The sequence below is a fragment of the Dermacentor silvarum genome, chromosome 6 (assembly GCF_013339745.2).
Source record: "Dermacentor silvarum isolate Dsil-2018 chromosome 6, BIME_Dsil_1.4, whole genome shotgun sequence".
NCBI lineage: Eukaryota > Metazoa > Arthropoda > Arachnida > Ixodida > Ixodidae > Dermacentor > Dermacentor silvarum.
In genome coordinates this window covers 19,009,284-19,023,128 of record NC_051159.1, presented here as the reverse complement: position 1 = coordinate 19,023,128, position 13,845 = coordinate 19,009,284, and the positions used below count along the sequence as shown (strand labels likewise).

Here is a 13,845-nt window from a genome sequence, read left to right as displayed (position 1 = left end):
CTTGCCATCGACGTGAAGGGCGCATTTGACAATGTCAGCCACAAAGCGATACTATGAAACCTCGAGGAGACCGCCTGCGGTTCAAAGACCTACGGCTATGTCCGTAATTTCCTCACCGGCCGGACGGCCACGGTGGGGATATCCAACTTACGCAGTAAGGAATTCAAGCTGCCGAACAGGGGAACGCCGCAAGGCTCCGTCGTGTCGCCCCTCCTATTCAACGTGGCACTCCTCAAGCTCCCCCGGCTTCTCGAAAACATCCCAGGCCTGCGTCACGCCTTCTACGCGGACGACATCACGCTCTGGACGCGAGGAACGAGCACCGGAGAGCAAGAACGTTGCCTTCAAGAAGCGGTTGATGTTATCGAGCACTACCTTGATAGCTGCGGCCTCCACTGCGCACCTGAGAAATCGGAGCTACTCGTACTCAAGGCACGCACGAGGGGTAGACCTCCCACCTACGAAGCTCCAGACCCATGCGTCACACTCAACGGGATCCAAATACCGAAGGTCGCCTCGCTTCGAGTACTCGGCTTGCACCTCCACCGAGATGGATCAGGAGTCGCCACGCTCCCACGGCTCCAACGCACAATATCCCAACTCACACACCTCGTAAGGAGAGTAGCTAATCGACGCAGTGGTCTCAAGGAGCAAGACACCCTGAGAGTCGTTCAAGCTCTACTGACAAGCAGAATAACGTACGCAACCCTGTACCTGGCTCTCAAGAATTGCGAAGTCGACAAGCTCAATGTCATCATCCGCAAAGCTACGAAGCTCGCCATGGGTCTACCACCTGTGGCATCTACCACCCGACTTCTCAAAACGGGTGCTCATAACACCTGGCAAGAGCTGGTGGAAGCCCAGAAAACCAACCAACTCGAGACCCTGAAGCTCACGCCGACGGGCAGATCGGTCCTTGCGTGCCTCGGCTACGCAGAACGCTACATCTCCGACGCGGACCGCAAGGTCAAGATATCGCCATGCTTAAGAGAATCCCTGAGCATCGGCAAACTACCGCGCAACATGCATCCCGAGCATCATCGGGGACGCCGGCTCGCTCGAGTCGACGCCATCCGAAGACGCCACAAGCACGATCCAGATGCTCGCTACGTAGATGCGTCCAAATACCCGGGAAAAACCGCTTACGCCCTGAGTGTGGTTGACTCGAGAGGCAAAGAACTGGCATCCGCCACAGTCAGGGTGCGGAACTCGGAGACAGCGGAAGAAGCGGCGATCGCCCTCGCCACCACCACGAGCACGAACGCGGTCGCAGTCTTCACGGACTCCCAATCCGCAGTGCGCAATTACACGAGAGGCCGAATATCAGTGGAAGCAGTCAAAATTCTGCAAAAAAGAAGCACTCCGCTCCCTTACACCTGCGTCACGTGGGTACCAGGGCACGAGGGGCTCGAGGGAAACGAAGCGGCACATGCCGCGGCCCGCGACCACGTCAACCGGGCCTCTTTCGACGCCTCGCGAGACCCCCGACCGCCTGGTGACGCAACGGAAACGGAGACAATACCCCCCACGTATAAAGCCATCCTCCAACACTACCGATTGGGACGCAGGGTGTACCCGCCACCTCATCCAAAACTGACGAAAGAGGAAAGCACCGCATTCCGAAGACTGCAGAGCAATACGTACACACATGGGATCCTCATGCATCGCATCCACCCGACACTACACACATACAACTGCCCGATCAGCGCCGTGCCAGACACTCTGGCGAATTTGCTACTAGAGTGCCCGTGGCGCCCCGAAGACGCTGTTACTAAACATACAACGTCTGAAGACGTGAACCTCCTCGTCGAGACGTGGGAGGCCAAGATCTCCACCCCGGCCCTGGACGAACAACGACGTCTTGTCGCCAGAGCCCGGGATGCTATCGCGGCCAGAGGATTCCTGGAATGAGGGACCCTCCCACCTAGAGTGATCCACAGCTCAAACGCTCGGGAACACCGTCTCGAAAATTAGTTTATATCATCATCATCATTCTATAAATCTCCCCAACTTTTTTTTATCAAGTAGTAGTTGAGCAGCCATTGAAGCACTGTTACTCGAGACCCTTTTCTTGATTTTATAACTCCACATTTGACCTCATTTGTGCATGTTTTTAAGTAAGGTCATATCTTTGAATTAGTCCACTTCACTGGAACGAGTTACCCAGGACCATATTATGGTAACATTTGGCATGTAGCATGTACAGGCCATTTGTAGTTACATATTCGTTTGGGAGACCTGGTTGAGTCTGGGCAAGTACTGCTCAATGAATCTGTGGTATGTTTAGTGTTCTTGCTGCCTTTTGCTTAATTCAACACACTGGATAATTGACCAATTTCTTTGGTCCCGTTAGGGTCGAATTAACAATTTTCAGGCATGGAGAATTCACGCCTGACACCGGCAAAAAAATATCACCGAGAGCTAGTGGGACTATACTAGTCCAGGTGCGCAACCAAATTAGGAAGGCGCACAAAGATTCAACAAAGTCACTCCCACACCAGAACAGGAATAGGCCTACCTGGTGCAGTATTCGGCCACTACCTCCCTCATAACTCCTACAATTAACCCATGGCCCTCAGTCCCCAGCGGCTGCGGAGCACCTGACCGAGGCGGCGGTCAGACCTGCGACGCGGCAGAGGGTGCTAAGAAACTCTGGGTCCGGACAGGCCGCCACTCGAAACTGAACTTGGCAGCGTTCAACACGCGCACCCTATCCAGTAAGGCTAGCTTAGCAGGGCTATTTGAAGAATAATCAGGTATTTCCTGGGATATTATTGGCCTTAGTGAGGTTAGAGGAACTGGTGAGGCTTATACAGTGCTGACTAACGGCCACGTCCTCTGCTACAGAGTTCTTGCAAAATAAGAGAGAATTCGGAGTAGTATTTCTAGTCCATAAGGACATAGCGGGCAACATTGATGAATTCTACAGCATTATAGAGAGGGTAGCAGTCGTGGTAATAAAGCTGAATAGAAGGTATAGAATGAAGGTAGTACAAGCCTACGCCCGAGCCTCCAGTCACGACGATGAAGAAATGGAACAGTTCTATGCAGATGGTTATTTAGCAATGAGAAAGGTGCAAACTCAGTATAGTGTAGTCATGGCCGACATAAATGCAAAAGTGGTGAAAAAGCAGGCTGGTGAGCAAGGAATTGGCAACTACGTCATCGATTCCAGAAACACTAGAAGAGAGATGTTGGTAGAATTGGTGGAAAGGAATAGGCTCCAAATAATGAATACCTTCTTCAGGAAGCGCAGCAACAGGAAGTGTACTTGGAAAAGCCCTAATGGAGAAATAAGGAATGAAATAGATTTCATACTCTCTGCCGATCCAAGCATAGTGCAGGATGTAGAAGTGTTAGGTAAGGTTAAGTGCAGTGACCATAGGTTAGTGAGGTCTAGGATTTCTCTCAATTTGAAGAGAGAGAGAGTGAAATTAGTCAAGAGGAAACAGGCCAACCTAGAGGCAGTAAGGGTGAAAGCCGACCACTTCAGGCTGGTGCTCGCAAACAAATATGCAGTTTTAGACCAGGAAGATGAAGACAACATAGAGGTAATGAATGAAACCGTAACTAGGCTGATCTCAGAAGCATCAATTGAAATGGGAGGTAAGGCACCAAGACAACCAGTAGGTAAGCTCTCCCAAGTAACAAAGGACCTAACAAAGAAACGGCAAAACATGAAAGTGTCCAACTCGAGATATCAGATAGAATTTGCTGGACTGTCGAAACTGATCAACAAGAAGAAACTAAGGGATATCAGAAATTATAACGTGGAAAAGATTGAGGAAGCAGTCAAATATGGACGCAGTATGAAATCAGTGAGAAGAAAACTTGGTATAGGACAAGGCAAATATATGCACTGAAAGATAAGGAGGGTAATATCATGAGCAATTTCAATGACATAGTAAAAGCTGCGGAAGAATTCTATACTGACCTGTACGGTTCCCAGAGCTGCCGAGCTACTTATATTCGAAGTAGTAATGAACAGGATACAGAGACTCCTTCTATAACTAGCGATGAAGTTAGAAGGGCTTTGAAAGACATGGCCAGGGGAAAAGCTGTTGAAGAAGATGGAATAACAGTCGATTTAATCAAAGATGGCGGAAATATCATGCTTGAAAAGCATGCGGCCCTTTATACGCAATGCCTCACGACTTCAAGTGTGCCAGAAAGCTGGAAGAACGCCAATATTATACTGATCCATAAGAAGGGAGTCCTTAAAGAATTGAAGAATTATAGACCCAGTAGCTTGGTTTCAGTATTGTATAAAATATTCAACAAGATAATTTCTAATATATTCAGGGCAACACTTGACTTCAGCCAACCAAGAGAACAGGCTGGCTTCAGGAAGGGATATTTTACGATGGATCATATCCATGTCATCAATCAGGTAATGGAGAAATCTGCAGAGTCAATTAACCTCTCTATATGGCTTTCATAGATTATGGCAAAATCATCTGATTCAGTGACATACAAGCAGTCATATAGGCATTGTGTAATCAATGAGTACAGGAGGCATACGTGAATAGCTTGGCAAATATCTACAAGGATTGCACAGTAACCATGGTTTTCCACAAGAAAAGTAGAAAGATACCTATTAAGAAATGGTACAGGCAAGGAGGCAGAATCTCTCCAATACTATTCACTGCATGCTTAAAAGAAGTGTTCAAGCTCTTAGATTGGGAAGGCTTAGGAGTGAGGATCAACGGCGAATTTCTCATGAACCTTCAATTTGCAGATGACATTGTCCTATTCAGCAACAATGGGGACGAATTGCAGGAAAATATTGAGACCCTTAACCTAGAAAGCGTAAGAGTGGGGTTGAAGATTATTATGCAGAAGGCAAACATAATGTTCAATAGCCTGGTAAGGGAACAAGAATTCAGGATCGCCAGTCAGCCTCAAGAGTCTGTAAAGGAGTACGTTTATCTAGGTCAATTAGTCACAGGGGACCCTGATCATGAGAAAGAAATTTACAGAAGAATAAAATTGGGTTGGAGTGCATACGGCAGGCGTTGCCATATCCTGACTGGGAGCTTGCCACTGTCGTTGAAAAGAAAAGTGTACAATCATTGAATTCTACCGGTGCTATAACATAAGGGGCAGAAACTTGGAGGTTAACAAAGAATCTCGAGAACAAGTTAAGGATCGCACAAAGAGCGATGGAACGAAAAATGTTAGGCCTGACGTTAAGAGATGGATCGGAGAGCAAACGCGTGGATCAGAACGTGGATCGGAGAGCAAACGGGGATAGCCGATATTCTAGTTGACATTAAGCGGAAGAAATGGAGCTGGGCAGGCCATGTAATGCGTAGGATGGATAACCGATGGACTATTAGAGTTACAGAATGGATATCAAGAGAAGGAAAGCGCAGTCGAGAATGGCAGACAACTAGGTGGGGTGATGAAGTTGGGAAATTTGCATGCGCAAGCTGGAATCAGCTAGCGCAAGACAGGGGTAATTGGGGATCACAGGCTTCGTCCTGCAGTGGACATAAATATAGACTGATGATGATGATGCCGGCATTGTCATGCGATCGTTGTTATTGTGTCGTCGTCAGACTGTCGCTGCCATGCATCCGTTGTCATATCGTCGTCGTCATTGCAACTCAGTCATGCGATTGTCGTTATCCCCAGACACTCCTCGTCATCGCATTGTCCCCATTGTACCGCTGTCGTCGTTATACTATCGTCATCATTACAGAATCAGAATCTCATTGTCCTCATGCCGCCGTCGTCATACCGCCCTTGTCGTTCGATCCAAGTCATTCCTTATTCGCCATTCCATCACTGTCACCGCGTCGTCGTGCGAAACTCGTCGTTATGCCGGCATGCTCATCGGCGAACTTGGCAACTGAGTGCCACACGAAAGTGGACCGGTACCGGGGACAGTATATGCAGAAACAACCAAAGTCCTACAAATTTCAAAGAGACGTCACTTCAGCAATATGGTGTGGTGTTACATTACTTCAATGGTAATCGCATTACCGTCGGCAGTCATCCTGAGATGGGATCTGCCGTATTTTTTAGGTCAACTTCCTTCAAATAGTGGGCCTGCGCGAAGGCGGACGTGAGACAGCGGTGACCAGGTTACCGCGGCTAGCAGAATAAGTACAACACACCACTGCTCCTTTGTTTAGCGGCAGAACTTTGGCCTTCGAATTACATTACGGAACGTCTGTGTGGGTATTTAGGAGTGACTGGGCCAGGTGCTCGTAAAGTGGAATCAGGGTACTCCAGATACGAAGCAATCTGTAGTGCTGTTTCATATATGTTTACGTAATGTGCAAAATGCTTGCCTATTTGTTAGCTGGTTGCGCTGCTGAGCATGAGGTCGCATTTTGATGAAGGCAAAACGAAAAAACGCCCGTGTGCTTGCGTTGTCATCGTCATCAGCCTAGATTTATGTCCACTGCAGGACGAAGGCGTCTCCGTGTGATCTCCAATTACCCCCGTTTTGCGCTGGCTGATTCCAACTTGCGCCTGCAAATTTCCTAACAACATCACCCCACCTAGTTTTCTGCCGTCCGCGACTGCGCTTTTCTTCTCTTGGTATTCATTCTGTAACTCTAATGGTCCACCGGTTATCCATCCCACGCATTACATGGCCTGCCCAGCTCTATTTTTTTGTAGCGTTAGCTACACTGGCCTAGCCAAGCCCGTTTCGCGCGGCACATCAAGAGCCGTGCTGCGCATGCGCAAGGATCAGTGATGTCACACGGCTTGCGCACCGGAGCCACCGGAGCCGGCACCTCTCGCGCACTCCGCCGCCGCCGCGCGCGACTCACCGCCGCCGGTCTGCGCATTCCAGAGGAGTGACGTCGTAGCCGTGGTAGACGCACTGGCGCCGGCGCGCGCTCGCTGTGCAGTCGCCGTCTGACACTGCGCTGGAGCCGCTGCGCTTCTGACTGGCGTTTGCCAGTGTGGTATAGCCATGGAGAAGGAGAGCGCAAATGCTGCTCAACAGCGCAGAAGAACGGAGAAGCTTGACTCATCGGATCCCGAAGTAGTTGCCTGGCAATTAGCGGTTGAGCGTAGGAGGAATGAACAGAAGAAGGCTAAACGTGCTGCGGAGACACTGGAGCAAAGGGACGAACGTCTAGCAAAGCGGCGTCGCCAGGAGGCTGAGCGACGTGCCCGACCACCCCTGCAGCAACAACAAAACGCCGTCGATGACGTCAAGGCTCGCCAATCGACTGAATATACTGTGAAACTCAGCGAAAGCACCAGTGCGACTCGGACCTTCCAGACGGACTTCGTAAACAATCCGTTTGGATATGTGTGCGACGTGTGCGAAAGACTATGGCACATGAAAGACTTGACGCCGCTGAGTAGTGCCATGCGTGAAACGTTGAGTTTAGCGGCGCCCCCTCAGTGGCCTGAAACCGTGGCGCGGGATTGTACAACGTGCAAGAACTTTCTCGTTAAGCAGAAGATTCCACTCGTTAGCGTTACCAATGGGTATCGTTACCTGCCCATGCCGCCAGGTGTACCGGTTCTGAACGATGCGGCCGATTTAGCTCACGCTACGTATATCCTGGCATAGCCGAGCTAAGCCACTGCTAATTTTTTTCCTTTTAATCTTAACTAGAATATCGGCTATATACCCGCCTGCTCTCTGATCCACACCGCTCTCTTCCTGTCTCTTAACGTTAGGCCTACCATTTTATTGCGATAGCAATTATATGAACACTTCAACCGGATTTCTGCCGTCGGCGTCGCCGTCGTCGTCGCCGTCGCCGTGAGGTTCCGTATAGATAAAATCTTCGCCGCGCGCCGTATGCCCGAGCAGAAGCGTGCGGGGACGCGCGCTATCACGGAGACCGAACGCACTCATCTCCCACGCGCAAGCAAGGAAGCAGGAAGCCAGCGCCGGAGGGAACGGGGGGGGGGCGCACTTCTACTCTGCCAACAACCGCGCTCGTCACTCGTCCGCACCGTCTCTTATCTCCACACGGCTCTGACCTTTATGCGCCGTGCAATAGCCGCTCAGTTTCCGTTGAAGCGATAGACCGCACGTACCTTCGCCCGCTGCGGCGTATGCTTGCTGCCAGCGTTTTGACAGTCGTTGTCTGCAGTCATTCAGTGTTATCTATTAGTGTTTGTTTGTGCGCGCTCACACCACGCTTGTTCATTCAGTTAGTACTAGTCGGGCGACATTTTCCAACGTACGCTGCACATGCAATGCTGCCCGGATCGGCAGTGCAGCGCTACAGGTGTGTCCCTTCGCACGCGCTGCCCACGGGAAGCGCTTCTCATCAACACCACCGTTTCACACGCGTCTTCTCGTGGTCATCGAGTCTCTCTTCATGTCGGTCTACTTACGCCGCAGCACACCTGCTTACTTAATCAGCTCATGTTTACTACAATTCATATTGCTACCAAAGCCGCTCACCTTACTTCGTATGACATTGCTGTGTTGCTATCGCATTCATTGCTTCGCCGTTAGGGCGAAACTGTGACATTTTTTTCGTTCCATCGCTCTTTGTGCGGTCCTTAACTTGTTCTCGAGCTTCTTTGTTAACCTCCAAGTTTCTGCCTCATATGTTGGCACCGGTAGAATGCAATGATTTTATACTTTTCTTTTCAACAAGAGTGGTAAGCTCCCAGTCAGGATTTGGTAATGCCTGTGGTATGCACTCCAAGCCGCTTGCGTTGTAGTGCATGTTGGTTCATTTCGATAGCACCGATATTCATTTACTTCGGAACAAGTTCAAGGAAATATGCCCTTATTGTCTGGCTGGTTGCCTTCGTCCTAAACAAACCTAAAAAAGTTAACAAACAAACCACTTGGATGAATCCGAATATCATTCAACTGAAACGCAGAATAAAAAGGTTTAAAAAGAAGCATGCGCAGTGCAACAAAATAAGAGAGATGCAAAACAACTTCGCACGTGCTATCCACACCGCGAAACAATAATATTTCAAGATACCGCTTCCTAAATTCATAAAAAACGATCCTGCTAAGTTGTGGCAGCTCATAAAAGAAAAGAAGAAACCAGTTTCGCAAATATCAGTTGACGGGAAGGCAGTGACAGATCGGAGTGCCATTTCTCAGCACTTCAAAAATTACTTTCAAAGTGTCTTCTCTGGTTCAACGGTGTGCGCATGCGACGTCACATTGCCCCATTTAACAGATGTAAACTTGATAACTTATACTGGTCTATTCAATACGCTGCTTAACTTGAACACGAAGACCGCATGTGGTTCGGACGAAATTCCTAACGCATTTTCAAGCGATATGCTGAACTTCTTGCCAAATTTCTTGTAATTTTATTCCGTGTCTCACTCATAACAGCACAATTGTCAAATGACTGGAAGACTGCCCAGGTTGTCCCTGTGTTTAAAAAAGGTGACCGGTTACTTATGCAGAATTATCGCCCGATATCACTACCCTCCCAATACTGCAAACTTGTAGAACATATTATTGCTAATTGTATACGCAAATTCTTTAAAAATAATGCTGCATTACCGCGTCCCAACGCGGCTTTCGAAAAGGGTATTCTACGGTAACCCAACTAATAACGGTAGTTAACTCATTCGCTTTATCTCATGATCATAACGGCCAAATAGACGTAATATTTCTTGACTTTAGTAAAGCTTTTGATAAGGTCCCGCATGATAAACAAATTTTAAGCTTAGAATCCTTGGCATCCTTGAAATCTTTATAAACTGTATTTCCGCATACCTGACTAACAGGAAGCAGTACACTGACATTGGAGGACAACTTTCTGGCAGTCTCCCAGTCACGTCAGGGGTACCACAGGGTAGTGTCCTGGGCCGCCCGCGCTTCTTGGCTTATCTTAACGATATTGTAAATGTAATAACTCCTGGCGTGCAAATCCGGCTGTTTGCAGATGACTGCGTTTTGTTCAAAGAAACTTTTTGTCACGATGATCAAATTGAGCTAAATAACAACCTGAATAACATATTCAAGTGGTGCAAAGATTGGGGGATGGTTGTTAACACCGACGAAACTGTATTCTTCCCTATAACAGGCAAAAAAAAACACCTCTGTCTCTTACTTACAGACTTGGCCCATCTTCATAGAAAGAAGACGAAAATTACAAATACTTTGGTGTTACATTAACGGATAACTTATCCTGGGATATGCATGTTAGCAATATTTGCTCATCTGCCTTTCGAAAGCTCTCCTTTCTAAAGCATAAACTTTATACCACCCCAAGCAATGTTAAACTACTATGCTATTATTCCTTAATCAGACCCAAATTAGAATACGCCAGTGCATGCACGGGACCCGTATACTCGTATAACCATTAAGTGCCTTGAAAGAATGCAGAGGAAAGCAGTCCCGGTTAATATATAACAAATTCGCCATCCGAAATAATGACAGCCAATGACATACCCCTTCTTAAAACGCGTCGAAAACAGTTCTGAATCGACTTCCTTTCACAGCTTCTTAACCACGAACTTGCGTTAGATCCATCACCGTTTGTATCACCTTTACTAACCAGATCAACAAGGCTCTGTAATTCTCTAACACCTTATTTTGCCAGAACTCACACTTATAAGTATTCGTATCTTCCACGCACGGTCTTAGATTGGAACGAATTAATCCAGGCATCTCAGTCTCTCCTACGACACCGAAGTAGCACTGTTGCACCATTTCACATCTGTTATTTTAGCACTGTTATTGCATTAATATAGAAACATATTCCGTTGTTGTTTTGTATTCAGTTGTATCATATGTTATTACACTAATGTTGGACCAGATTCCATTGTTGCTATTTTGTGTTTTATTATCTATGTTATTGCACTAATCTTCAAACACTTTCTATTGTCGCTTTTTGCATTATGACTGTTTTTTGAAACTACCCACCTCCTTGTACCCAATGGTCTGCAGTATGTAATAAATAATAAAAAAAACAGGTGGTCAAAAAATCCGGAGCCCTGCACTACGGCGTGCCTCGTAATCAGAAGTGGTTTTGGCACGTAAAACCCCAGAAAGAAGAAGAAGAAGAACGGTTAGCTGGACCAGCAATGTATTCCACAGCAGTTGTTCAGGACGTATCTCTCGAAAATGGTTCTAAGACCATGTTTGTAGCAAAAACGTATGCTGTGAGCACAGTTTGACTTCCCTTCTGCAATTGCATTATTTCATCAAGTGAGTATAATTGGAACGTTAAAAGTAAAATTTTATTCATTAATATTGTTACGTGTAGCTGATGCCCAAGGCTACCTACACTTTATTTACACGGAAGCCAACGCAGGCCAGGATTGCTATATCAATCGGGAACACGTCGTCTTCAGTGCAGCCACACTGTGGCGGCTGTTCCATCACCGCCCGCAGTAGAAGCACCGTCCCGGTGTTTAAGCTACAAATCCGCGGTGAAAGGTGCGTGATATGGCTTTTGTATCGCTACGTGAACGATGTCACTTGCAGCTGAGGGGTCGGCGGGAATTATTTCATATGTGACATCGGTAACTTGGCTTCGGAGAACAGTTTCGTAGACCCAGCGCGCTACGCCGACGGACGGGCCTTCACTGCGGTTAGCGTAGACCATGAAAGTCAAGTCACGAACTGAATCTCGATCCGGACCAAGTCCTCTGAGATCGCAGAGCAGGCTGCAGTAGCAATGGCCTTATTGGACGACAAGAGGACAATCTACAGTGAATCGAGATCAGCCGTTCTGGCATATGCCAAAGGAACCATATCCGAGCTGGCCCTAGGGATACTAGGAAGCAAGCAGATCAAGCCACACACAGTCATCTGGTTCCAGCCCACATGGGACAGATCGAGGGTGCCATGCCCAACCTCATTGAGTCGGCACACAGTGCTGCGCGAGGGATCATCAACCGCGTAGCTACCGGGCAGCGTGACGTTGGAGCTACTGACAATCGGGACTCTCCTTCGTCGTACAACGAACTTACTAAGCACTTTTACGTAGCTCTGAGGATCTACACCCTCCCACAATGTAAACTCAATAGACCTCATGCTTTAACACTTAGGTTTCTACAGACGGGGGCATACCCAAACCCACTAGTTCTTCACAAGATTTAGCCCGAAATTCAGACGACAATTGCATGTGCACTATACAAAGACTTAGTTAACTTAGCTCAAATGCTCTGGCGGTGTCCCGCGTTATGCAGCGATGAAAGCAAAACTTCTTCACGCTGGGATTCGGTTCTACGCAGCTTCAACCTCGAAGAACAGTTATGGGCTGTCCAAAGGGCCCGCGACGCGACGGAGAGGCTCGGCCTCTCTCTCCCGACGTGGGAGCGGCCCGCTGTGCGCTGGCGGGCGCCTTAAAGGACCCTAATAAAGTTTTTTATCCATCCATTCATCCATCGGTAATTTGTGGCACCACACGGTATGGACCAATGTAATGCGACAGCAGCTTTTCGGAAAGGCCCACACGGCGGATGGGTGACCAGACAACCTGCAGAAAAGTGCACGTCACGATGGTAGCAATCATAGAGGCGTATCTAATGCTCCTGTGTGGCCACCAGGCGGGTGCGGGCGTGTGATCGCGTCGCGGGCGTATTCTGTGGCTGAACTTTCGGAAGAGGGCAGCAAGGTGTTCAAGGGCAACACGGGTTCTCGGCCGTATAGAAAATAGAATGGTGAATAGCCGGCGGTGTCGTGACGCGATGATTAATTTATAAGCGAACGTCACATATGGTAAATGAAGATCCCAGTCACGGTGATCGGCCGCAACGTCCTTCGAAAGCATGTCGGTGATGGTCCGGTTGAGGCGCTCTGTGAGGCCGTTGGTCTGTGGGTGGTAGGACCTGCTGAATTTGTGCTTTGTTGAGCAGGAGCGGAGGATGTCCTCGACGGCTGCCGAGAGAAATCTACGACCACGGCCAGTGAGTAATTAGCTCGGAGCACCGTGCACTAAAATGATGTCGTAGAGTAGGAAGTCAGCGACGTCGGTAGCAGGAAGGAAGGGAAATGTAGGAGGGAGCATACCGTAACGCGACTGTCGGCGATTGTGGTGGCCCAAACGTGATGAAAACGTCACAGCATGGAGGAAACGTCAGAGCGCGCGGTAGGTTTTAGTACTCTCGGCTGTTTCTTTTCTTCTCGATACCCAGTCGAAACCATTAGAAACTCTTGAAATAAACAAAAACAAAAACAAGACAAAAAAACAAGGAACAACCTTGTCGCTTCCTGCATGTGTGCAGCTGCCGGCCGAGCGCGCACCGAAGAAAAACTACCAGTACCCAAACATCTCGGCAAATCTCGGATTCTCCGTGATCTCGGCGCAAGAGGTCACGTGTTGGGCCACCACTGCTGGCTACACGAAGCGTTCGCTTGCCAAGGCTGGCTGCGTGACGTAATGCTCCATCCTATATATTTCTTCGTCCATTGTCAGTAGCGCCATTTGTCGGGAGGGCTATTGTGATTGCATACCGCGTAGCGTAATCGGTAGCGGCGGCGACCCATTTATTTCCGGAGCGCTAGAAAGGAAACTGCACAAGAAGGCCTAGACGAACGCGGATAAAGGGTTCGGGTGGGACGTCGATTGGCTGGAGACATCCACCTGGAAGCGCGGGGAACTTCTTCCGGCACTGACAGGGCTCACAAGCGGCAACGTAAAGCCGCACGGAGTGGGTGATACAAGGCCAAAGAAGGCGACGGCGTACACGGTCGCATGTGCGCAAGACGCTCAACTGCGAAACGAAGGGAGAGTCGTGAAGTTGGCGGAGTACAGTGGAAGGCAGGTGTGATGGAATGACGAGCAGAAGGTCAGGGCCGTCGGGATCAAAATTGCGGAGTTTTACTGTCCCCTCATTGAGGCGAAACATCCGGAGAGAGGCGTCACCAGACGTTGATTCCAGCCGGTCGATGAGGGCTCGTAACGAAGGATCGCGGCGTTG

The 13,845-nt window shown here is 48.7% G+C and overlaps 1 protein-coding gene across 1 annotated transcript in view; it reads right to left on the bottom strand.

Moving 5' to 3' along the window:
* LOC119456565 (NGFI-A-binding protein homolog) overlaps positions 1–13,845 on the bottom strand; it is a 624,616-nt gene that overhangs the window by 257,507 nt on the left and 353,264 nt on the right. The window lies entirely within an intron of this gene.